General features: G+C 44.0%; 1 long non-coding RNA gene across 1 annotated transcript; it reads left to right on the top strand.

The window, feature by feature from the left end:
* The first annotated feature begins 3177 nt into the window (after positions 1–3177).
* Positions 3178–12961, top strand: LOC116580185. The gene is made up of 3 exons (XR_004281539.1): positions 3178–3460; positions 10982–11137; positions 12759–12961. It is a non-coding gene; the product is annotated as an uncharacterized LOC116580185 (long non-coding RNA).
* The last annotated feature ends 12380 nt before the right edge of the window (positions 12962–25341 follow it).

Here is a 25341-nt window from a genome sequence, read left to right as displayed (position 1 = left end):
GAGCTGCCCCATTTATAAATCAATAGGCAGGCCTAGCTACCTTGGACTCTAGAGCCTCCTTATTGACCATGTTAGAGAAAATTTAGGAGCCGGTATAGAGTGTCCATTAGGAAAGAAGGAAAAAGACCTTCCCAGGAGGGGAGATAAAGGAAGGCAAGCAAGAAATAAGAAATGGTAGCTCTGGATCACCCCTTGTGGGAAGAAGTGGTGGAGACCTAAACAAATTACTCCCATAAATTTGGATAACCTCCGATTCAGGAAAACTTGTTTTTTATTTCTTGAGATTTAGTCTGGAAAATATTGCAAACCTCTAAGAAAAAATTCTTCCTGTTCAACAAGCTGGAATAGCTTGGTCCCACTTAGTTTGTAGCCTGGACTAGCAAGAAATCATGTAAGAAGAGAACACAGCTATCACCATTTCTCAAGCATTCTTGAGTCTAGTGAGTCATGGATGAAGTGCAAAGATTTCAGAGGCTTTCAGAGGAGATGAGGCTGGTAGCTGAGTTGCACTGCAGGCTCCCTAGAGCTTGAGCAGGGCACTGTCAGCTGGGACCAAGGGAGGCTTGGTTCTTCAGGGCCCATACATTTCACAACCATGACTTCAGTGGCCACCTCCAACACAAGCAGACCAGAACCTCCTCTCTATACCCCACCCCCCCACCAAAAAGTACTGGGTCCTGAAGCTCCTACCTCAGCATCACTATGTTATCACCCGAAATCCCCCCTTGAACTTAGCATCATCTTGGAATATAAGAGCCAGGGGAGGTGGAGAGAAGACATTCCTGATTAAATACTGAAATCCCTCCATGCTTGCCTGAGAATGTCAGTAACCCTTTGATACTGATATCAGGAAGTTTAAATCCTTCATGCCCCATCACCACTCAGCAAGATGAGATTCATAAGGAACTTCAGTTGGTTATAGACTATAAAGACTGTTCCATTTTTGCACATTTGAGTGTGGCCTCCTGAGTTGTTGATCTTATAATTTAGTCTAGCTGAGGGGATCAAACATGAAATAAAAAACAAGGTGGTAGGTACCAACTGAGTCAGGGAGAAAATGGACGTGTTGAAATTCTCAGGGGAGTGATCTGTGTGTTCCAGTGACCGTGAGGAATGTGCTCTGTAGGAGCAGCTGACCTTCCTCAAACACGGGGCAGGATTGTGGTCAAATCACACATAACCACCTTAGGAATCCAGGACTGGAAGCTGGGCCACTTCTGTCTGCCCTGGCTGGCCCACTGGTTCTTGTGGGATTCAAGTGATATTGTGGAATTAAAAAAGCCATGAAATGAAGACAGTTTAAAAATTTTTAAAAAGATTCAGATGTTCTCTAATTGGCGGGCATGTCTCCTGAGGACTTTTCCCCTTTCACACAATGGGGAGATAACCCTTATCTTGTACAGCCCTGCGCTTGGCACAAAATAGAGACCAAAGCACGGGCTGTTCCAAAGTTCCCTTCTGAAGTCTGTGGGGCAGGGAACCTCCTTCCTGCTTGAGGCTGGTAAACACTTTACAGGCATATAGAGCCCTTGGAGGAGAAGGTGGGGAATGGGGTTGGATGGCCGGGCTCTTGTGATCCTCCCACCAACCCCAAAAAGTAAACTGAGTAAAATCCATCACTCCCCAGGACATCAGAGAAGCAAAATAGAACAAGGGTTTCCTTAATGACCCTTTTTAAAAATCATAAAAATATCAAAAGTAAAGAAGAACACAGAGTATTTTGCTTAACATATATGCAATTACCACAAGATTGAATGAATGAATGAATATTGATATTTTGTCATATAGGCTCCAGCTTAAGAAATGCCTTAGAGGCACAGTCAAGTTTGTCTTTTTAAGCTGTCACAATTCCATCTCTCTCTCCTCCTCAAAGAGAATACCCATCATGAAGTCTGTGGTTATCTTCCTTTTCTACATACCAATCATTTGTGAATTCATAAAGAAAGGTAGGGTATTACTTTATGGGCTTTACAATTTTCTCATAAATTATAGCATATAGAATATATTATTCTGCAATTTGCTTTTTCCAATCCATATTTTGTTAGCTCTTTCTATGTTAATTCATGTGGTTAGACCGTTATGGGCTGAATTATGTCCTGACAAAATTCGTGTATTGAAGCCCTAATCCCCTAGGACCTCAGAATGTGGCTGCGTTTGGAGTGGGATCTTTAAAGTGATAAGTACATTAAACCGAGGTCATTAAAATGAGCCTTAACCCAGTATGATGGGTGTCCTTATAAGAATTTGGACACAGGGTGCCTGGGTGGCTCAGTTGGTTAAGCGACTACCTTCGGCTCAGGTCATGATCCCAGCGTCCTGGGATCAAACCCCGCATTGGGCTCTCGGCTCAGCGGGGAGCCTGCTTCTCCCTCTCCCACTCCCCTGCTTGTGTACTCTCACTTGCTGTGTCTCTTTCTCTGTCAAATTTTAAAACGTCTTAAAAAAAAAAAAAAAAGAATTTGGACTCAGACACACACAGGAAGAGGAGCATGTGAAGAAACAGGGAGAAGACAGCCATCTAACTGCCAAGAAGGAAGGCCTGGAACAGATCTTTCTCTCAAAGCCCTCAGAAGAAACCAACTCTGCAGACTTCCTGATCTCAGACTTTTAGTCTCCAGAAATGTAAGAAATGCATTACTATTAAGCCACCCTATATTACCTTGTTACGGTGGCTCTAGCAAACTAATACAAACTCCATTCCACGAGGAAATATTGGTGTGAGGCTAGTGGTTATTTATGAAATATTATGTCGCTTCTCCCTGAGATCTATGGATTTTATCAGAGGAATTTACAAAAGCCTTAGTGTTTCTCTCTCACTCAGGTGCAGATGTAGGTATTGGAGGTCAGGCTTCTTCCTATTTTTCTCCAGGAAATCGGTACCCACTCTGTAATAATTGCACAGGAGGTCCTAGATGAGAGATTAGCCACATCCCATTAGCTACTGCTTCTAAACTATTTCTAATCTGGGGAGTCTGATCTGCTTTCCCAGGGACTCATCTCAGTTGAGGAGAACAGCATGAAAAGTAAAGAATCATTTCAACAGCTTCATATATAACACAAAGCCTGTCCTGCGGGTCCTGAGAGAACAGAAGACACTGGTCATACATCATAATCCAGGCTTGTGACATCATGTGTCATTGGCAATAAGGCATCTGTGTTGCTTTGGAGAAGGCCCCTGCACCTTTAACACTGGCCCACAACCCAAAGAAAACTCCTGGATAGATTCCGTCTAGAGAAAGGCCAAGAAAGCCAGCAAGGTCTAAAACCGATTCTTCAGACTTGCTTATAGCAACCTGCGAGGGCTGACCTTGTGGCCAGGTTGCAAGGATGGGATAGAATAACAACAGATGAGAAAGCTCTTTGCCGTGTTGCAGGCAGTTTGTGAAGAGATCAGAGTCTGCTTGAAAATTCAATGTTCCTTTGGAGCCCAAAGTATTTAAAATGCCCAGAGGAAAAGGAGGTATTTTGTCCCTTTCAGAAGTATTTTGGAGGCATGTTTGATAATGGTGCAAAATTGGAAACATCTTAAATGTCCACAGAAGGAGATCTTTACTTTTTATTTTTTTCAAATTTTATTTATTTGTCAGAATGAGAGAGAGCACACAGCAGGGGGAGCAGCAGGCAGAGGGAGAAACTGGCTCCCTGTTGAGCAAGGAGCACAGGAACTTGTGGGACTTGATCTTGGGACCCTGGGATCATGACCTGAGCCGAAGGCAGACGCTTAACCAAATGAGCCACCCAGCCATCCTCAGAAGATCTTTAAAAGCAAGGTTTGTTAAATAAAACAAGGCACAGCATATTTATACCAATGCAGCCATTAAAAATGGTATGTAATGACACAGAAAGATGTTGAAGAAATGGTATTTTTTGGGGGGGAGGATTACTTTTTAAAATAATTAATACCCTTTAATCCCATTTTTAAAAATGAAATATTTACAAGGAAGAGACTAAATAGTTACACAGAAAAATGACATTTTTTGAGAAATGAGACATTTTTTGATAAATGATGATAAATGAGTTATCTCTGAGTGGTAAGTTTACAGATGTTTATGGGTTTTCTTCTTGCTTCTCCTTGTAGTCATTAACCCTCATGATGACCTTATGAGGCAGGAGCTATCACTGTCCACATGTTTCAGATGAGGGGGCTGTGACTTTAGAGAGGTCAAGTCAGAGACCAAGGTCAGTAACCAGAAGGGAGCAGAGGGTAGATTTGAACACACAACTGAAATCCAGCGACCACAGCCTTAATCTTTCTCTTTGCTGCCCCCTAGTGGGACACTTCCCTCACACCCAGGAAGGGCCTGAAAACTTCCAGCCAGAGGAGGGACCAACGAGGTAAATGTCAGTCTCTAGGGTCAGAGGCATCAGCAGAGAAATGTCATCTTGACTCTCACTGGGGCAAATAAAGCTACTCCACAAAACCAGGAGCTGAGCTTGGTAAGAAATGAGACATGAGCCTTGTTCCTGGGAGAGATCAAGGTCTCAATGCAGTCTCAGGGTGACTGTACTTGAGTGAAGAACTGTTGGTGACAGAGGACAAATGAGAGAAATAAGCTTTGTGTTGGAGTTTGCATTTCCTTAAGCCTGTTATGTGAACTTTCATATTGTAGATGAGTTAAAGGATCCTGCGTAACTTCAATCGAGTGTTATAGTTTCAGAAGTAGGAGGTACTGGCTTGGCACTGCACAATTCTACCTTTGTCCTGCTCTGCTCCCGGTCATGGGGCAGGGTGACCTAGATTCCCATGTCAGCTGACTTCCTTCTGGGCTCAGTCAAAGGTCACAGTGGTGGGGAATCAAATGACTGGGGGGAGAGAAAAGACAGGCTATCACTCCCCCACTGCCTGTAGCAACATCCCTGCTAAAGGTCTGTCTTCTCGGAGGTTCTGGCTCTTACTACATGACCTATACCACATTTCCAGCTCCTGCTGAATGACCAAATCCCACCACCTTCCATTGTCCTCCTAGTCTCATAGGGGTAGCAGATTTTTATTATTGCTAATCTCTGCCTGGACTGTCATCCTTGACTTCGTTTTTCTGTTCTTCCCTGCTCTGTCTAATCAAAGTTCCCTTTGTTTGGTACATGAGAGTGGCTTCTTTTTTCCTGATTGGATTCTGACTGATACAGCCCCTCCATTATCAATTTCTGGGGTCTTCTGCCATCAGAAGTATCTGCAAACAGTGTCAGGAAGTATAAAGGAACTTTAAGGAAGGTTCTATAGTAGCATAATGATAGGTGATATTAATACTAGCCAGAAGTGTCAGGTGTGACATTTAGCTTGGCCATTAAAGGATGAGCGAGCTTGAGGAGATAAGAGCACTGTGGATGGGGGGAAACTGTGTCAACAAAGGCACGATCAATAAGAATCCTGGTCTTATTGTAAATAATGCATGGATAATAAATGAGAAAGTGGATCAAAAGTGTCCAGCGCTATGCATGTAAGTTTCTCAGTCAAGGTGCGTCTGAAGGTGGAGATGTACAGAGAGTGTGACGGAGATAATGGGCAGCGGATGTGTCTAGAATGTAAGGTTGGAGGGTGCTGGAAAGGGGTAAACCAGGAAGGGTATGTTAGGGTCTTACAAAATACCAGCTTAAATTCTGGGCTTCATTTTAAGGCAACGTTAGTCACCATTGGCAGCCAGTGCCTGGCGTGTGAAAGACGTTCAATCAACGTTGTTGAATAGTTGAGGAATTGTTGACAATTTTGGCAAAGGGGAGGGGCACCGAATCAGGCCCTGTGAAGTTTGCTTAGCAGAAACGGGCAGACTGGTGTCGGGCAGGGGCAAAAGCTGTTTGGAATCAAGCAATCGATCATGGCTTGAGGAGGACACACTTGTGTTAGCTATCAAAAAAATTGGAATTGCAGGCACTGGTGGGGGAGGGGTAGAAATGCCACTGTGACTACATACATGTTGATGGAGCAGCACTCCAAGGAGGGCAGGAATGTGGGAGATGGTGAGATACACAGCTAGTGGTGACAAATATTTAATACCCACCCTTGGATCTTCTGGCCTTTTCTCTCCTGTTATTGTAAAGACATTTTTTTTTTTCCTTCAAACCCAATAAATTATCTTCTGTCAGCAAGCTGGGGGGAGGGGATGAAGAAAAGATCTCGGTTTGCTCTTGGCTTTTCCTCTGTCTAGTCCAAACACTGGAAATGTCAAGTTTGCTCACTAATTAAACATGTCTGTCTTGGACTGCACTTGTATCTTTCACTGAGAAGGTGTAGATTTCCAGGGAGACATTACACATTCATGTTTCCAAATACAGCATTTTGAAATCTCCCCGTGTGACACAAATACCAACTTTGTGAAAGTGTCTCCTGATGGGAAAGACACCTGAGTAAGGCAGCCCAGTTCTGGGAGGGAGCCAGGATGTGCTGGGTGTATGCCCTTTAATTTATTTTCAGGGAGAGCCGCTCTGGGAACCTCTGCAGAGCCCATTCTGGGCCTTTCTGGATTTCCATGAATCCTACTGCACAGCTGTTACCTCCCAGGACCAGGTCATGAGAAATCTTATCCCCTGGTCAGGTTGTAACTGTCTTTGCCACCATCCCTGGAGGCTGGGTGGCCAGGAATCGACAATTTGCCGTTATAGCCCTGGTCATGATTTTGCAAAGCCTTACTTGAATGTAATGCAGAAACTATCATTGTCGCTCACATTCCACAGATAAAGAAGTGTGGCTTTCAGCCTTGAAATCCTTACAGAATGTGATTCGTTGATTGCATGTTTTCTAAGTGCTAACTATATGCTGGACATTGTGTTAGGTGCTGTAGATATAACTGTGAACAGGACTGACGTGGGGAAACCATATGGGGCTTTAGTCTGGTGAACAGTGAGTAAGTAAGAGAGTACTAGGGAGTCTGAAAGGTTAGATCACTTGCCAGGGACCAGCTACTGCTGGTTAAGGGGTTACGCCTGCCAAATTTGAATCTCAGTTCCCTCTTCTTGGGCAGTAAAATATGGACTTTCACAAGGGGAGCTGAATTTGTGGATGTCATCTGAACTGTGTGTGAGTCAAAGGAGAAAGAGAGCCGGAGGAGAAATGACCAGAGTCTTACACATGTGATGACGCTTCTGTTATAATGTCCAGAGTGCCAGGCATTGCCGGCCTTGTTGGAGAAGGTCATCCCAGGAGGGCTCCACGGCCTTTCTCCTCCCCTTACCAAGTGGTGAGAGCTGGAGGAAAGCCCCAAGGCTGTGGGAAGACAGGGTGTTCGGCCAACTCTCCTGGACCTGTTTTAAGACTCAGAATCTCAGTCTGTGCATCTGAACATGAGTATTTTTATTAATCACTACATCATGAGTTTTCAGCCTTTGGGATTCCATAGGCCATTAATATTTTTTAATCTCTGTGTGTCAGGGAGTTGGGAGAGCTCAAGTTAGGACATTAAATATATGTTTTTATAAAACCCCATTGTCTACTATAATCAGCTCTTGTTAAAGAGAAGATGTTTTCATACCAGGTAAAGAAAGAAGGAATAATATAAGTTATAATAATATAAAATTAAAAACAACTCTTGAAACTGAATTTTTTTTTTAGCTGCTAAAAATACCTCACTTAGTTGCTCTCATTTCTCTGTGGACTGTGGTAAAATGGCACTATGGACCAGCCCCATCTTTGGACCCAGGCCCAGCAGCTGGGAAGACAGTCCCTAGGCCCCTTTCAATTGTTCAAGGGTTGAGATGTCCCTGAGACAGCCTGGGGTCTGCTGCTATTCTTCTTGGAAAAGACACATCCTGGCTCCTTTCCATCCCCGGGTCACTTCTGGAGGCCTCTGTCTGGTCTGTGATCACTGAAATGGAAGTGCCTTGCCAAAGCAGCTCCTTCCAAGCCCTGCCATATGGGGGCTGCATTTCCACTGGGTCTGGCAGCTCTTTTGCTCATAACATCAGTCTCCACTGATAGATTCGTCCCTGTCACACTATTTACTGAAACTAGGCCACTTAATTAAAAGCAAGAGCTTTGGCATAAACTCCAACAATGGCTTTATAAATTCCACTGTAAAGAAACCAGATGGAAGAATGGGTGAATTATCATGGAGACCAATGCTCCCACCCCTTCAAAGGACTCCTCAGTCATGGAGGCACCTGCTCTCCTTGGGGGCTGTGTGGATGTTACTTCCACTGTCAGCTCCCTGTGAACGTAGGGTGGGTTCATCTTAACACAAATACAATGTGCTTTCCTAGGATAGTCCCATAAAAAAGTCAGTGATTCATATATAAACCTTTTGAGGAAAGTGGAACTAATACGCAGGAAGAGGATTTCAAATGGGGCAGATATCCTGTCAGGGGAGTTCTAGGAGGAGGCTGTAGGGGACCAAGCAGGTTCCAGAAGGTGACTGGGCAAAGCTCTAGGGCGTTAGGCAGCATTAGGTTGGCACCAGCTCTGGGTCTGGCACTGTGGGTTTTTGCTAGGGAGCTTCCACTGGCTTCTCCAGATCCATTCCCGACTCTTCCCCACTCTGGTCCATGCCCCAGAGGCTGACCCCTATGAATTACGTCATCAGCACCCCCCACCCCGCCCCCAACCTCTGGCTTCTAGTTGAGTTTGGGCTATGGAAGCTGCCACTGAAAGTGAGAAGGTAAGGGGAGAAGGAAATCAGGGTTTACTTCTCCTGTTCTCTCCCTGCCAGCTCACTGTGGATGGCTCTGGAGGACACAGGTCCTCTTAGGTGATTCCTTCCCTATAACCCTCTCTCCCTTTGGGATACCACTCCTTGTTTCCTCAGGTCTAGGGAAGGAATGGCTGGCTGCTGTGGGTAGCCCTAGATACTCTACTATCTCCTATTCATTTCTTTAAACCTTATATACTAATTCTTTGAGTAACTCCTCAGATTTCCGGTCTGCATGAGCCAGTTCTTGGGCACCAGAACTTGACTGACACAGGGGTCTTTATGAATGTCAGAAATGAGCAAAACATTTTCTTCTCCCTGAAGAAATTGGAGATATAAGCAACAAACAAGAAGGGCATAGACATTGCTACTAAGCCAAGTCTTGTGTATGTGAGATCCTCAAGGCACGTGATCAGAGAAAGGGGACAGGATGGGTAGGGCCTCAGGGGAGGCATCTGAGACAAGGCAGTGGCTCTGGTGGGCTTTGGAGCAGGTCAGCATTTAGGGGAGTGGGGAAATGGCACGCTGGGTGGGAGAACAGCCTAGTGGAGGAACAGGCTGGTCTCCATCATGGGTCTCCATGATAATTCACCCATTCTTCCATCTGGTTTCTTTACAGTGGAATTTATAAAGCCATTGTTGGAGTTTATGCCAAAGCTCTTGTTTTTAATTAAGTGGCCTAGTTTCAGTCCCACCTGGGGCATGGGACTTCGCATCTACACCTCGGGCTGGAAGGGAAACCAAGTGGGGGAAGAAGAGAAGCATCTGAAGAGGTAGAAGCATGAGTAGTCTAGGATTTTGTCAGAACTAAGAGAAGCAAGATCTGCTCACTAGTCTCCCCCGTCATCCACCCAATACATAGATGCTGCTGCTTTTAGGCTTATTGTCTCCCATGTCAAGGCCTTGATTTGTGCTCTGAAGGGCACTGTTCTCATTGCTGAGCTCTCCGAGCAAATATCCCATTTCTTGAGAAGCCTTCTGTGGTAGGCAGCCTCCAAGATGGCCGCAGGGTACTCTCCTCTTGGTATTCACAATCTTGGGTAGTCCTTTCCTGTTGAGTGGGGGCTGTACTTGATGACTTGCACCTGAGAGTAGAATAAAGTAGAAGTTGTGTGTGTGTGTGTGTAGGTCAGAGACAGATCATAGAAGGTGGTCTAGTCGTCTCCTCTCTATCAGATCACTTGCTCTGAGGGAATCAGGATGCCATGCTGTGAAGCTATCCCAGCTGTCCTATGGAGATTCCTGCCTGGCAGGGGCTGAAGTCTTTGACCCATGGAAACTGAGAGAACAAACATTTGTGTTGGATACTGCTACTTTGTCAAGCATGGTTCTTATTCTCCCACTGCTAGAAATCCGACTCTGGCTCTACTGGCTAGAGATTCAGAGGCAGGCTCTGGCATCAGATCAAAATGCAGCTGGGCCTTTTAAAGTCTCCGAATGACCTTGGGCAAAAGACTTCCCTTCTCCCAGCCTCAGTTTTCCATCTATGGAATGGGGATAATGGTAACACTGACCCCTTCAGGTTTCTTTGTGAAGATTAACAAAGCTGGGCAAAGAGAGAACTTTGCATAGGTCACTAAACAGTAGTTGCTATTTTGCCTTATGTTAAAAAGTGCAGCTTGGTGTTTTCTGGAGAAAGCTTCAAATGAGTCTTCAAAGAATGACACTTGACATAGATGCCAGATCTGACAACATGATATCTGCTGTGGCTTCAACAATGAACATTCCCATCCCCAGCTCAGTCTCTGCTTCCATGTTCACACCAAAAGGATAACCTTGCTCTGGCCACAGTCTTCCAGGGGCTGATTTATACAGAGCAAATATAATTGATATTAATGGACACGTAATGATTCCAAGACAGTTGGCAAAAATCACAAACTTCATTTGATCCATTTAGAAATGATGGAATAAAATAGGTAGATGGTGTTGTCATATACACACACACTCACACACACAAACACACACATTTACACTCATACACACCCCCACACCTCACTGAAAAGGCTAAAGACACTTAAACTATCTTGGGAAAGGATACAAAATATTGCACGGGGATTTAGAGGCGAGAAATAGAAGGAAACATAACGCACTGTAAATTAAAGCCATTTATAAAGTGCAACTGGCACCCGGACAGAAAGGAAAAATGATTAGTCAGCAAAAGTGAGGTGTTTTGTTATTTATTTACAGAATACTTCAATGGGACAAGAGAGAATGTATTTATTAAGGGATTGCTGGTGTACAAATACAAACATATTAATGTTGAGCACTGAGGACATCTAACTTATTTGCGTCAAACTGATTTTATTTGTTAGTTTTAAGCCTATGAGGCCCCCCTGGCATTCCTTGGAGAGTCTGCTCTCCCACAGGTGTAGATCTGGTTAGCTCTGGTACTGACCCTCCCTGGCACTGTGGACACGGAGCAGGGAAAGTGTCACTTCTGGTCACCATAGCCTTTTCCCACCCCACTTAAACAGCATGGCTGTCCTGTGTCTTATTCAGCTGTGTTGACAAGGTCCCTGCAAGTAAGCATGGCTATTGGTGTTTGAGGGGAACCACCTCTGCTTCTAGGATTGATGGGTTTGGTGCATGCCCTCTACCTCATTCAAAATAAGTATGTGTTACCTGGATATCAAAGGTGTCTTTTTTTTTTTTTTTTTTTTTTTTTTTGCCAGTAATGGAAGCCATGGATAAATACAGAAGACAAATAAACAGAGATCATGCATGTAAACATTTAGCACAGTGTTTGGCACTTAGGAAATGTTCAATAAATGACTGATGATGATGATTATATAATGAAAAAGATTAACAATGAAAACATGCACTTTTTAATCTTCAAATATTTATTTAAATTCTAGTTAGTTAACATACTGGTTTCAGGAGTAGAATTTAGTGATTCATCACTTACATAGAACACCCAGTGCTCATCACAAGTACCCTCCTTAAAACCCATCCCCCATCTAGCCCATCCCCCCATCAACTTCCCTTCATCAACCCTGTTTATTCTTTGCTGTTAAGAGTCTCTTACGGTTTTGGGCACCAGGGTTGATTAAGCATCCAAATCTTGATTTCAGGTCAGGTCATGATCTCAAGGTTGTAAGATCAAGCCCTGCACCAGGCTCTGTGCTTGGTGTGGAGCCTGCTTGGGATTCTCTCTCTCTCTCTCCTTCTGCCCCTTTCAAAAACCCCCTTCACTTTGTCTCTCTTCCTCTCTTAAAAGAAGAAAAAAAAAAGACCCTCTTATGGTTTGCCTCTTGCTTTCTTTCTTTTTTCCTCTTCTCATATGGAGAATGTGTACCTTTTAATAACCTGTCTTTTATGTAAGCAATGAATCTGAATTTCAGAAGCATACAGAATGGGTTTTATTCTTTTGTTTTGTCATAAAGTTCATACTTTCTCTAAAACAGTGCTACCAGCCCAACTGAGGCATTTGGGGATGATTACATAAAACAAATTTGAAACCAGCACGAACTATCAAAATGTAGAGGAGGCATTTCTTAAGGTCAAGGAGAAAGAGAAAAGTCACATGATGTGAGGTGGTTTGACAGTGTGACTAGTCCCATTTTTGCAATAGGAACACAAGTGGTGCACCCCAGTGCAAAGTTCAGTTTTGTTTTGTTTTGTTTTGTTTTTCTGAACCTTGCAATGGGTACGCAGGGAGTGTCCTGACAAGTATTGGGTGGACACAGAGGAGAGAGAGTCAATTATCATATGGTTTCACTTATTTGTGGAGCATAACAAATAGCAGGGAGGACATGGGGAGTTAGAGAGGAGAAGGGAGTTGGGGGAAATTGGAAGGGGAGGTGAATCATGAGAGACTATGGACTCTGAAAAACAATCTGAGGGGTTTGAAGTGGCGGGGGGGTGGGAGGTTGGGGGAACAGGGGGTGGGTATTATAGAGGGCACAGATTGCATGGAGCACTGGGTGTGGTGAAAAAATAATGAATACTGTTTTTCTGAAAATAAATAAATTAAAAAAAAAGAGAGAGACATCTCCCAGTCTCAGCCATTGGCAAGTTCTGTGAAACCCGCTGTGTAGGTCAGGGAGTGAGAGCAAAATAATCATCAGAAGAAGCTGGAGAATTTCCCACCCCCATCTTCCCTTCACTCTCACTAATGGCCACTTCCATTCTCTCTTTGTTCAGAACATCTCATGGTACTCCATCCGCTAGCCCAGAAGACGCTGGCATTCCTGAATACCTTGGCATCAGGAATATCTTTCAACTCCTTTTCCTTGGGTCTAATATCAGTTAAGCGGAATAATAGAAAATTCCGTAAATCCAACATATTCACTGGGGGAAAGTGAAAGGAAAACTTTCTAAGAAAAAACAATGAATTACATATTATCATTCAGAGGCTCTGGCAAAAAAATAATGAATACCTTTTGGAGTCTGTGGGAATAAGGGAGAAGAAATTGGTAACCAAATCAAGTGCTCTCATTCACCCCAGTCCAGAACCCTTCCTCACCCAGTTTTGATGGAAGGTCCCTGTTATCTTCAAATATTATAATTTGAGCTCCATGGTTCAGATAACTATTTTGTTTTTTTAACCAGCATTTTCTTCATGGAATAGTAGGGGATTCTGACATAGATAAGATGACTCAGAAGATCTTTGCACTTTCACTGGAAACACACACACACACACACACACACACTCACACATACACCCCACCTAGGCACCCAACCATACACTAAACATCAAGGATACCAAAGTGAGCAATGGTCTTGCTCTGGATAGGATACTGCTGGGAGTTTCCACTTCCGGGTTGAGACTGCACATCTCTGTGTCTTGAGAGGGTTTGGGGACCTTTTTGTTCACACTGCATGGAAACATTTTCTTCCACAGTGATTCTTGGTGTGTTTTTAAAACTTGAAAGAGCTGAACAGACACAATAGTCCAGAACAATAGTCCCCTTAGGACCAAGCTCTTAGTAATTGTGCTGTGGGTTCTATGTTGGTCTAGCCTGGGAGAGTAGAGGGCCTATGGAAGCAGAGGACAGAGCTCTCCGGGCACTTTCCCCTGCATAAAATCAGGAGCACTGGTAATGGAGAGTCAGCCTCTCTGTCTAGCACAAATCTTAGTTTCTATGTGGTGCTCTAGGATCCCTTGTTGGGTAATCAGGCAGGCAAGTGCTCATGTCTTCATTTTACTTATTTTTGATTTAAACTTTTAACATGAAAGGAAAAGTACTGTCACATGTAAATAAGAAGTCTGGAGCACTGGGCTGCGGCCAGGGCTGAATCCAGATGCTCCAGCCATCAGGAATTTGCCCATGTCCCTCTCTTGGCTTCACTCTGCTCTGTGCTGGCTTCATTCCCATGCAGACTTACCCCACATGGAGATAAAGATGGCTCCCGGCACTCCCTACTTGACATGGTCCATAATGCCTACTACTGCCCATTGTCTCCTATTGTTTCATCTACCTTCCTGATTTCTGGGTTTTGGCTCCTTTTGAATTACTACTATTTTGCCATTTCCCATCCCAGACCTCATAATTTATCTTGACCTCATGCCATGACCTCATGGCCCTCAGACTGGGTCAGACAGGTCTCTAGGTCTCTGTTTAATTTAATTCGCATATTTTAAGTTGGATAAATGAGCAGTTAATGATTTTAGTTCTTCCTTTCAGGAGAAATTCCATCCTGTTCTTTAACCATGTTTGCTTGGTGCAGGGAGAAATCCATATTCTCGTAGAGGATTATTTGAAGTGGGAATGGGAGGCAGGTGGGCGGATTTTGAAGATGCGAAGCGGGAGCTGGCATTATATGGGTGCTGCCCTGGTCTTTGCTCCTCCCGTTGGGTGCCCTTTCCCACGCAAAAGCGATCATTGTCCGCTGCCTGCCAGATCAATGGGTGACATTGTTCAGGGATTGGTATTTGTTTAAGAGAAATCTCCCCAACTGACCCAATTCCTGCGATGCATAAAAAAAATGACAGAAGTAATATTTTTGTTCTTGTTTCACTTTCATTCATCTTATTTGATCAGGGCTGAGCAGAACTGACATCTCATCAAACTCCAAAGTGTGTTTCAGCACCAGGTTCATCGGAGGGTGGCATTTAAAACACAGACATTGCAGGAACAAATGTATTTGCCAATCCCGTCCAGCAATGTAAGCCTGACCTTTCTCCTGTAGATTTATTGACACAGGCCTGTTTTGTATCATATTTCATTATGGTGCGTGGAAGGATTGAAAGTTCTTCTCTTGGAAAACAACTCAGTTGGGTCCAGAGTGGCCAATATGCCTTCTCTTCACAGTGAGAAAGAGGGAATTAGAAAGGCAGGTACTGGCAGGATTAACACAATTCCTCAAAGAATGTCTTTAATTAAAAAACACCCGGTACCGACAGTAGGGCCTGGAAGAAATTTCCATTTGGCATGTGGCGAGACCAGAGGAATTACATTCAAGGTTGCTGTCATTTACTTGTTGTGGGGTGTATCATGGGTCCCTTGCATCTGGGAGCTCTGGGAGGTGCCCCTTGCTCAATGCAGAAATCCATCTCTGATAAATGCTCTATCAGTGTGCTATGATACATTCAAGTGTTAGAAACTCAGCATTTCATCGGGCCAAAGAGCTGTAGAAATTAATCTCTTTGTGCAGTCGTGCGACAAAAGAAAAAACAGTCCAGATACTCTTCTAGGCACTGGGGATATAGCAGTGAACAAGAAAATGAAGATCCCTGTTTTGAGGGCATTTCAACCTTGTGGAGAAGATAGTCTTCTATAAGTTAATAAATTCTATAAGTTAATAAACAAAATGAATAACTTTAGAAAGTTGAGGAATGTATGTTACTGTGTGCAACAGAGAAAGGCAGTGGAGACCCTGGGAGGTCCTGGGGTGAGAGGTGTTGCTTTGGATAGCTTGTTCAGGGAAACTCTCTCTCCTGTGGCAGAGGGTGGGTCTTTGAGGGAGATAAGATTAATGAGATGGTGCTAGCCCTGTGGGAGCTAGACCACAAGCTGTTCCAGTGCAAAGGCCCTGAGGTGGACATGTGTTTAACACCTTTGAGAAACAGAGAAAGCTAGGATGGAGTGAGGTGGTTGCTTCAGGGATGAGGAGGGGCAGGCTCTGAGATGGGCCCAAAAGGTGAGCAGAGGCAGATCAGCTAATCCCACCCTAGGATATTTAATCCATTGCAAGGGGGTGCTTCTGGAGGTTCTTAAACAGGGAAGTCACAGCAGCTGATTCAGGCTTAGGACACTAGAGGGAAACCAATGGGTACCAGCAGAAACCTGTTGTGTGGCTGTCTGAGCCCGTTATAGCAGGAGATGATAGATATGATCGATCAAGGCAAATAGGAGCTACTGATCAGGGTGTGTAAATCCGTTTTTCCCTCCCAGCTCCCCCCTCACTGAGGCAGAATAAATCTTGCCCTTTCTGGCCACTTGAGGTACTTGGGTACAGTGTTTATGACTCCCCCATTAACTTAACTTCTCCGGGCAAAGCAACCCTATTTCTTCCAACTCTTCTCCACGTGCAAGATCTCTAATTTTCCTCATCACTTTTACCACTTTCCTGGCCCTGCTTCATTTTCTTCATGCCTCTCATTGCACATAAAGCCTAACGAAAAGCACGACGTGGGTTCCTTCTGCATTTCATCTCTGCAGGAAGGAAAGCACTCTTTCCGCCGCTCTAAGCCCAAGTAGCATTGACACCTCCACTCCTGGCTGAGATGAGTTTAAGCCAGTCAGTGCGTCCCATCCTCTGGCTGTGGGGATCCACATGATCCAATCTCAGCCAATGAGACTCAGAGGGACTCACTCAGGCTGGGGGGAATACAGGTTTAAGATTCTCATCCTCCGTCACTGAATTCAACTTGAGATACTGAGTCGCAAGTCTTTCCTGCAGTCACTGGAAGACCGTGGAAGATGAGTTTGCTTGAGAACAGACCCCCCTTCTAGTGAGCAAAGCTGAGAAACAGCAAGAGAGAGAGAAAGAGAAAGGCGAAGGCATGGTATTTGCACACTGGATCAAGCAATGTCTAAAGTCTAATTTGGGACAATTAAGTTAAATGGTCTGTTCCTGCTGAAGCCAGGTGAGGTCAGGTTTCTGACACCTGCTATCAAAGGAATCCTAATGGACCCAAGAACAATGGAGGCGTCACCTCCCTTGACCAGGGTCCTTAGACCCCATTCAGTGCAGCCTGAAACCATCACTTCCGTCATGGTTGCCTTGTCCTGTCATGTCTGTTGTTTGTGCTTATCGCCAAGGAGGGCCCACGCTTTCCTGTTCAGCAATTTCTTTCTCACTTTCTCTCTGAGACATCCTTTGAGGGTTTATGTAAAGCCCTTTTATGAATTTAGTATTTATTAGGCCTCCCACTTGCGCTTGACACGTATCCATTTTTGCCTGAGATACAAACTCCTGAGAACCCAATATTATGACCCAATTGGGGGGAAACAGCAAAAAGAACCAATAAAACCTAACAAAGCTAAGACTAATCATTGCCAAAAACACCCATTTGGCTCACTAATGGGCCAAGGGGGAGGGGGCTGTGAGCTTTGAGTGTTTTTCAGCTTTCACACTTGTTCCTGGGATGCCTAGAAAGCCCTCCATCAAGCCACGCATCACAGCCAATTTAAGGGGCCTCCGAGAGTCATGTCTGTGATGTGGCTTTTGTAGCTTAACTGGTTGAAATTGGAAAGCATGGCCACTCAGGAATGGACCAGCTCCCTTGAGGGATGTAGGAGCCCACAAGCCCAGTCCAGACCTCAACCCTGCTGGCCAAAAAGAGAAAAGAAAAGAAAAGACAAGACAAGACAAGACAAGACAAGACAAGACAAGACAGCTCTTTGACTTTAGGGCTTGGGTTGGGAGACAGGTGTGGTGCCATTGCCTAGCTTACAGTATGCTAGACTGAAGAGCCAGGAGGACCCTCTGGGGACTGCTAGTCCTACTGTGGAAACTGAGACCTAGTAAGGGACAGAGACTTTGCCCAAGGGGATCCAGCAAGTTAGTGACTGAGTGATCCTGAATCAGAGCCAAGGTCTTCTGTTACTTAAGTAACTGAGATAGAGTGGTTAAAAGTAGTTATAGGCACCATCCAGGACATCTGATTCACTCTGCTTTCCTAGAGCAGGTGAGCTGGGCCATTCTGTGGATGGGGAGGCTCCCACGTTCACACAGGAGACCATGAAGACGTAGTCCTAGTGATGAGATAAAGGCAGGACAATGTACTTCTGGATCAGGAGGCAGGAGATCAGCCCTTCATTCCTGACATCCCCCCTGACTGGGAAGCTCAGAGCAAATCACATCACATTGAACCCTCACTTTATCCATCTGCAAAGTGTGCACAAGTCATACATCTCTCTCATGTGTTGGGGACTTCTTTACGACTTTCCATTATGAGCTCCTTTAACCATTAGTCCAGTTCTGCATTTACGACTTTCCATTATGAGCTCCTTTAACCATTAGTCCAGTTCTGCAAAGTATTTGCTTTTATCCCCAATCCAAAGATGAAGAAACTGAGGTACAGGCAAATTAGGAACTTGGGCCAAGACAGCCCAATTAAAACCCAGGCAGTTTGGCTCTAGAATCCACTTTCAACTTTTATGGCAATTGCCAAATGATAATAATAATTAATGGTGAAATAAAATTAGTAAATAATAAAATATAAATAACAATAATTAAATAATATACCCCTCACAGCCTTCTTATGAAGATTCCGTGGAATAACATGAGTGTATTAACCACATCTTTCATTTTCTGTTTCATTCTGATGTGACATCTGGGGACTTGCAGAACTTGGAGGAATTGCACATCTCAGGGTTGGCTAATTCCTAGAGACTGTAAACAGCTTATCTGGGGGGCATGCTTTTCAAATACAGACAGTCCACCCAGAGCCCATACCTCAACCACCTCCCCAACCCCCTCTCACATTCCAGATCACTATCCTCCTGCCCTAATCACCACAGGGCTAGGTGCTAGACAGCAGGAACCGTCCCTAAACCCTAGAGTCTACTGAGGTCATTCAAATAGGCACAGTCTAAACCTGCTTACCCTGCCTCACCTGTTTTGACCTGTGGAAACCACAATAAAGGTTCTTGCTCCCCTCTTCTGCTTCCTGTCTGACCCTGGTGCCGCCCAGTGTGGCCCCCGGGGTGTTGCAAGCCTGCTTTCTCTTGGGAACTGTGAGTAACAGTCTTTTCAATTCAAGTCCTTTCCTGATCTGTTGGCCTTATCACACCTTAAAATTTCTATTATTACACTGTATTTTAGAACAAGTGAAAGCCCTTTGCACAATATAATGCTGAACAAATGGAAGTTACTCCCCCCCTAGACGTGGGGAGTATTATGTATTGAATATTTACCAACATGTGCCTGCCATTTTACATATATAATTGTATCTGATCATCACTATCCTTACCATAAAAACGAGGAGCTACTATCTCCACTTTACAGATAGGAAAATTGAGACTTAAAAGGTTTGAGCAGTTTGGTTGGGTTACCCAGTCAGCAGGAGGCAGCTTCCAGGCTTGACAGCCGATTTATCTAATTTTAAAGTTTTTGTTCCTTGCTCCAGCCAAGAGGGGACAGGAGCCTCATTCCAGAAGAGCCACATGAACATCGAACAGATTTCAGAAGAGAAGACTTCTTCTGCTCCTTCTCCCTTAACCCCACCACGCCCAACCCCCCCCCCCCACATAGACTTCCCCTTCTGTTGCATCTCAAGGAGACTTTCTCCATAAAAAATTTTTGCCTCATGCCAGCTTTTGCTTCCTCATGTATGAATTCATTCTCCAGGACATTTGCCAGATAGAGGGAAAACCTGGCTTTTAAATAACACATGCTTTAATTTCACCTTGGCCTGGATCAATATTTCCACTTGTTCCAAACTTGCAACTCATCCTGCCTCGCCATCCCTACAGCCCGATACTGCAGTTCCCCTCTTCACTGCAGTTCCCTTGGCTTTAGGCCTGGCTTATACCCTTGGGCCAGGGCCTGGTTATTAGAGAGGCACATCTATATGCTAACTCCCTGGGAACTTCATCATGATAGACAATTCCCTTGGTGTGAGAAGATAGTCTAAAGAAGGAACACTTTGGGGGAGAAAGCATGTGCTGCCATCCAGCAGAAATGGGCTGGAGGAATAAGTTGGGCTGGGACAAAAAGGGCTCAGGTTTCTGCAAAAGGAGAAGGAGCTACCATATGGAGTCATCCAAGTAATCTCTACTCACAAGATGGAAGCACAATACCGAGGACACATTGGTGGTCTTGTTGCTCTGCCCCCTGGGTGTGGTCTCAGCAGCCACCTCTTTGTCTTGGAGAGCCTTTCCTCCTCTATTCTCAATGCCTGTGGTTTTAGTGGGGTCAACACCAGCACCCTCCCACCCCCCCAGTGCCAGAACTGACCAGCTGGATTGCTACAACTTCTTCAAGCATTGGGCACAATAACCAATTCAAGTGAATAAACATCAACCCTAGAATTTCAAATGAAATCATTGGGAAAGAGGTTCCTTTTCCTTCAGGGTAGCTCAGCTCATAGGAAGTGGGTGTAGCGTTGCTGGTGGCCATGTTGGTACGACGTGGGGATAACTTGCCTGAGAACAAAGCCAGTGATGAGAGAACCAGAGACAAGGTGGGAGATGGTCATTGATTGGCTTGGTTTGAACACCCAGATCAAGCTGAGCCTCAAATTAAACTCCCAAATTAAACTGAGGATCAGTTGTGTGAGCCATTACTGTGTCTTTTCTTTTGAATTGGGTTCAGTACTTTGTATCCTTACCTAGTCCCCTGCTGAGCTGTACAGGTTGGACCCCATATTTGGTCTAGCCACACTGACCTTATTATCCCTTCCTTGACTGTTCCAATCTTGTCTCTTAAAGTTACTTTTATTGAGAAGATCCTCCTTCTCTCCCAGTTTGCCTGGATGACTTCTATTTGATCTCCAAATCTCATCTCAGACATCATGCCCACCACACCAAGGCAAGCCCTCTTGTTACACTCTTCACATACTCTTAAGCTTTCCTTCAGAGCACTTAGCACAGTTTGCAATAATACATTCATCCATTCTGGTAATTCTCTGATTGTCCACTTGCCTATTGGTAGATCATGAGAGCAAATGTCCTGTCTGTTTTGCTCTGCAATAGATCCCCAACATCAAGCATAGTGCCTGACACTCTGTGTCAGGCAATAAAACTGCTGAATAACTCCATAAGTGAAATAGCATTTTATTCCTGTGTAGACACCACATGGTGAGAGAAACACTGACTTTCTGGAGTGGGATCTAGGGAGACAAGCCAGTAGGTATCTCATCTGTTATGTCTCAATAGAAAGAAGTGAACTTAGAGGAAGAGGGTCATGTGTGTGGAGGAAAGAGTCTTGCTTCTTTTTCTCTATAGGATAGGTATGTAGACAGTGGGAGATGGTATCATGGAGGCAGATACTGACTCTATATGAGGAAAAGCTAACAAAGAGCCAAGATGGGAATTTTGAAGATAGACTTTATACAACTTTATGTATTTATTAAAGTTTCCATAAAGACAGTTTGATTGGATCCTATGGGTCTTTGGCTGTATGTGGAAATCCTAGAATCACAAACATAGATTTCAATTTCATGGAACCACAGGACTGAGGAGGATCATAGAGATATAACTTTGTACTGTTCTCCCCTTATGGCATGACCCTTCAGCGGTGGTGTTCTGTTGGAACAGTCCCTTACAATGAGGAGCTCCCCACCTTACAACCTTGCCCATAGTACAGGTCTGCCGGTGTGCTTCCATCTCTGTTCTTTCTTTGTGCTCCTTGAGCAGGGTGCCTTTTGGATAATGTTTGGACTATGACTTCAGAGCCTTCCTGTTGGTCTCTGCATGGCCAACAAGCCACAGAGTGTCAATATTTAGCCTTATAACTAATATTACTCAGAAATAAGATTTGGTGAGAGACTCGTTGTTGCTAATAAAGATGGGCCTGCTGGCAAACTAGCTAATATCTTGAGGCTTCTACTAGCCTTTTACTACCTCCACACAGATGACTCCAATGAGATAAATTACTTTTCCATCAATATAAACATGACTGCAATCAATACAGTCAGCAAATAAAATAATTTTCAAAAGAAAAGAAAACACCAGTATTAAACACATTTATATTGACACGAAGCCAGATTGGTCTGAGGTATGTGTGAGTGTATGCATGGTCCTCAGGAAAAGGACCTCAGAGCTGTGTGTCTTCCAATGCCCCAGCATGGCTGAGGACACACCTTCTCCTTTACCCCAGATGCAGACTCTGGAGAAAACAGACTGAGAATCATGCCAAGGAGAGTTAGATTTTTTACAAAAACATTCTTCAGGAACTCAGATCTCTCTTTGTTGGAGGTTTGTCTTTTTTTGTTTTTGTTGTTGTTGTTTTAAGATTTAATTTATTTATTTGTCAGAGAAAGAGCCCAAGCAGAGGGAGCTACAGGCAGAGAGAGAAGCAAGCTTCCCATTGAGCAGGGAGCTGGATCCCAGCAGGACAGGATCCCAGAATCCAGTGAGCTGGAGGCAGACAGACACTTAACTGACTGAGCCATTCAGGTGTCCCTGAGTCCCCTGTTCCTTCCTGGGGCTGTAGAGCCCTTTTCTGATTGTTTTGCTTCTTTGGATTTCATTTGCATCATCTGCTAAGAGAGAATAATACCCCTCCCCCCTCTTCTTTGAAACACCCTCTATGATATTGTAAGGATCTGATGACAAAATCGGAACAGTCTTAGAAATCATAATGCCTTCAACATACACATGGTGGTCTTTCCACCCTGGTTTCCCTTGTCTTCTTCACTCTCATTTTTTAAAAAAGATTTATTTATTTTAGAGATAGAGCGCATGGACAGGGGAAGAGGCAAAGGGAGAGGGAGAGAGAGAAGCAGACTTCCTGCTAAGTATGGATCCCAGGACCCTGACATAATGACCTGAACCAAAATCAAGAGTCAGACGCTTAACCTACTGGGCCACCCAGGCACCCCCTTCACTCTCACTTTATAGCACTAGTGGGGTTGGAGAGTTTCCCCAACTTAAACTTGTCATCGGCTCTAGGGAGTAAATTTGGCCAAAGCTCAGAGGGAGAGTAACTGGAAGAATGGAGAATAATAATAGCATCAACAATATTAAATATTTATTGAACACTCATTACGGATTGGCCCTGGGTTAAAATATTTTACATCCATTATTTAATTCTCACAACAGTTACGTTCGGATGGTCCCTAACTTACAATGGTTCAGCTTATAATTTTTCGACTTTACAATAGTGTGAAAGTGATACACATTCAGTAACAACCTTTCCAAATTTTGACCTTTGACCTTTTCCCTGGGCCAGTGATACACATACTGCTCTCTTGTGGCTAGCTACAGTTCCCCATCAGCCACACCATCACCCAGGTAAACAACGGATACTCTTACCATCATTCTTTTTTCCACTTTCTAAACAGTATGCAATAAATTACATGAGATATTCAATACTTATCATAAAATAGTTTGTGTGAGATGATTTTGCCCAACTGTAGGCTAACATAGCGTTCTGCGCACATCTAAACGAGGTTAGGCTAAGCTGTGATGGTCCATAGGTTAGGTGTATTACATGCATGTTTGACTTACAGTATTTTCAATTGTGACGGTTTCATCTGGACATAACCCTATGTTAAGTTGAGGGAGATCTGTACTATTATAATCCTTATTTTATAGATGAGTAAACACAGGTTGTTGTGAGGATAAAAACTAGAGAATGCTCTTTGAGAAAAAGTGGACAAGAAAGGCCTCCCTGAGGAAATAATTTTTGAGCAAAGAAGTAGTAGCCAGACATGAAGAAGCAAAGCCTGTGCAAAGCTGAGAGAGAATGTTCCGAGCGGAGGGGAGAACGTATGCAAAGGCCTCAAAGCAGGAAATTGCTCAGTGTGTTTGACCGCAGAAGGTCAGTTTGTCTGCCAAGTTGTGGGCTGGGAGAAGAGTTGTAGGTGGGGGCTAAGTCAGAGAGGTAGGCAGGGTGAGGTGGCTGGGTGCCTTGAGGATGGTGGCAAGAAGTTTGAGTCTTACTCTAGGTGTGACAACTAAATAACATAAAATATCCAAAGTGGCAATCCTCGTTATAGGCAAAACCATTATAGGCATCCATCCATCCATCCATCCATCCAACCATCCAACAACACTCCCCAACCCTACCTCTGTGCTAGTTCTTATCCAGCGTGCATTATGCAAGGAATTTGGATTCAAAACTTTTTAAGCTGGATTTCCTGGATTCCAGATGGACTATTAATGAACCAATCCTATCCTCCAAGGACTTGTGGACTAAGAACTGAGCAGGTGGGAGAAGCCCCGAATAAGACAATCCCCAGAAAACCCTCCTTCTGGTGCCTCCCCAGATCACCAAGACACGAAAGGAAGACCTGTTCCCTGGGTATGGGAAGATTGTAATAATGGCCATTGCAAGATGAGCCATGACTGCTTTGACGATGGATTTGGAGCAGTTCCAGGGAAAAAGGCTCATCTCTAATCATCCAGAGATTTCCTCCTAGATTTTAACGTAGCCTGGAAGGAAATTACATCAAATACTCTTCCCCAGCACAAAAGGGGAATGCACAACAGTGAATTTAGAGACTTCCTAAGCAGAGACCTGAGGATTTGTACAGCCTCACATTGGTTTGTAAGCCTCAAGTCTGGAAACTCCCTACAAATATATGCAAGGAATAAAACAAAAAAGGCATGTCAGAGGCATAAGGTAATCACATCTGATCAGTCCAAGCAGTGTTCAAGCTGGGGAGGATTACTGGACACCTACCAAACCTGGAATCTTCTATACTTAAAAAGTAAGGGAGAAAAGTATGTTTTCATTATCCTTGGCTTAAGACTTTGTAACTTTGCCAATTTAATGGATTTCATCATTTTTCACTGTTGCTTTAGTTTTAGTTTTCTTGATTATAAATGCAGTTAAGCATTTTTTTTAAAGGAGGAGGGTTATGTATCTGTAAATAATGACTTTAAGCATTGATTATAGCAACATTAAACAGATCATCTTTTATTTGTTTTTGTGAGCCTTTGGCATGAAATTTTTCTCTTCTTTCTGGACATACATGAGTCGAGGTAAGATATGCTATCAAAAGTCATACCAATTAGCCCAATACATGTGTGATAAGGTTATTGTTTGTCTCTCAGATGTTAATTCCTTCAACGAGAAGGTATGGGGTAACACCTCTATTAGGTAGTTAATGCTGGTTCCTGGGACAAAAGCTTCTTGAATCTCAGTGGTGAACACAGTAAGGAGTTATTTCTCACTCATACAAAATCTCTTGTGTGTCTCCAGCACAGTTCTTCTCCAGGCAGCCACAAAGGGACCCAGGCCACTTCTGCCTTGTAGTTACGCCATTAGAACAAGGGGCTTCCCAACCGTGGTGGCAGGGGATGAGAGAGCAGACAGAGTGTGTGGGATAATTTTAAGAGTTTAGCTTGGAAGTGACTTGCATCATTTTTACCCACATTCTGTCATCCTGAATCCAGGCACACGACTCTGCTTAGCTTCCAGGGATTCTGGGCAAGGTAGAGGAGCGAGCTCAAGGACAGATGTGACAGCACACACAGCCTCTGTCACACACTTATGCATCAGCCCTGTGCTTGTTAATGAGAAGAATAAGGGGAAACAGACACGGACCCACGCCTCAAAACTCACAGTCTAACTGGAAATAAAGGACATACATAGTTATGCCATAAGGCTGCATATGATTGCTACATAATGAAGATTATTGATCAGGTACTACAAATCTCTCCAT

Source organism: Mustela erminea, chromosome 19 (assembly GCF_009829155.1).
Source record: "Mustela erminea isolate mMusErm1 chromosome 19, mMusErm1.Pri, whole genome shotgun sequence".
Classification (NCBI taxonomy): Eukaryota; Metazoa; Chordata; class Mammalia; order Carnivora; family Mustelidae; genus Mustela; species Mustela erminea.
Note: the sequence above shows the minus strand (reverse complement) of the source record. Positions and strands in the feature narration are given on the sequence as shown.